Below are 1,349 nucleotides of genomic sequence, written 5' to 3' on the forward strand. Positions count from 1 at the left end.
AGTAATCGAAGCTGTAAATGGTTATTTTGAGGAGCTTGACGAATCAGTCTATAGAGATGGCATTAATAGACTGGAACACCGCTATGAGAAATGTATCAGCCTTGGAGGAGATTATGTTGAGAAATAAAAAAAAAAAATTTTTAAAAACCTTGTTTTTCTTGGTCAGGCCGGAAACTTATCAATCCACCCTCGTATTTATTAACTTACAATGATTTAAGCAACGTTAGTTTTTGATTTTTGCTTCTTTTTCCGCTTAAATTATTATACGTTTCTTCTATTAAGTGGTTATGTTCATTTGATGTGAAGAAAGTATTTTTATATTGGTAAAAATCGTCGGGTTTTGTTCTGTCTAATTCAGATTTTAGGAGTTAGTATAGTTTTAGTTACTTGATATACAGACGCGACGATTTTAATTCCTTATTTGATTTATGTCCATTATGTTTGGTGTGTGATATAGGTACTTAATATTGATGTATCAAAGACAAATTAAAGTCTCCATCAAGTATAGCGATTAACACAATAAATTAGGGTTATTTCTGTTTAACCCGCGGGAGCTAATTCGCTATGTTTTATCCAGTACTTGGTCGCCTGTGTTAGATTTAATCTAACATTACGAATTTGTATTATAAACAATCATTACGTTTTATTTATATTGCGTTATTTATTTAAATTGTATACCAAACCTTTTGTCAGATAAATTAATATATTTTTCGTTAAACAATTACACAAATAAACGTATAAATTATTTAGATATCCAAGCAGTTACGGATGCGAAGCCATATTTTACGAATTTTTTTCAGAAAACTATAGACGAAAATACAAATCTTTAGATTTTTCTAACAGCGGGTTAAAGTGGTTCTCAGTGGTGTAAGAAACTTAAAATGAAAATACTTAAAGGAAATTCTGCGCATTTTTTTGGAAAAAATTATGCCATTTTATTTCTCATACCTACTTTCTGATAGGTATTTTTTTGAAATTGATGTCAGTATTTATAGCACATAATGAAGANTGCCATTTTATTTCTCATACCTACTTTCTGATAGGTATTTTAGCTATTAATAATAAGTTTGTGAATGCACCGAGAAAAGAAAATATAATAAAATATATATATATAATTAAATATTAAGCTTTTAGTCTTGGTTCAGAAACGTAACTGTTGCAAAGAAGCTTTAAGTTTATCACTTACTAATTCGAAATCGGAATAGGCAGGTAATTAAGGTAATGTTCCCGTGCATGTTGGATGAAGTCTAATCCGATGATAATGATGACAAAGTTCAGTTTTACATTAATCTCATCACCACGGTGCCTTCCGCCTCATCCCATCAGAATAAGAAAGCCGTCACCTCATG

This window comes from Agrilus planipennis, unplaced genomic scaffold (genome assembly GCF_000699045.2).
Source record: "Agrilus planipennis isolate EAB-ADULT unplaced genomic scaffold, Apla_2.0 scaffold12, whole genome shotgun sequence".
Taxonomy (NCBI): Eukaryota; Metazoa; Arthropoda; class Insecta; order Coleoptera; family Buprestidae; genus Agrilus; species Agrilus planipennis.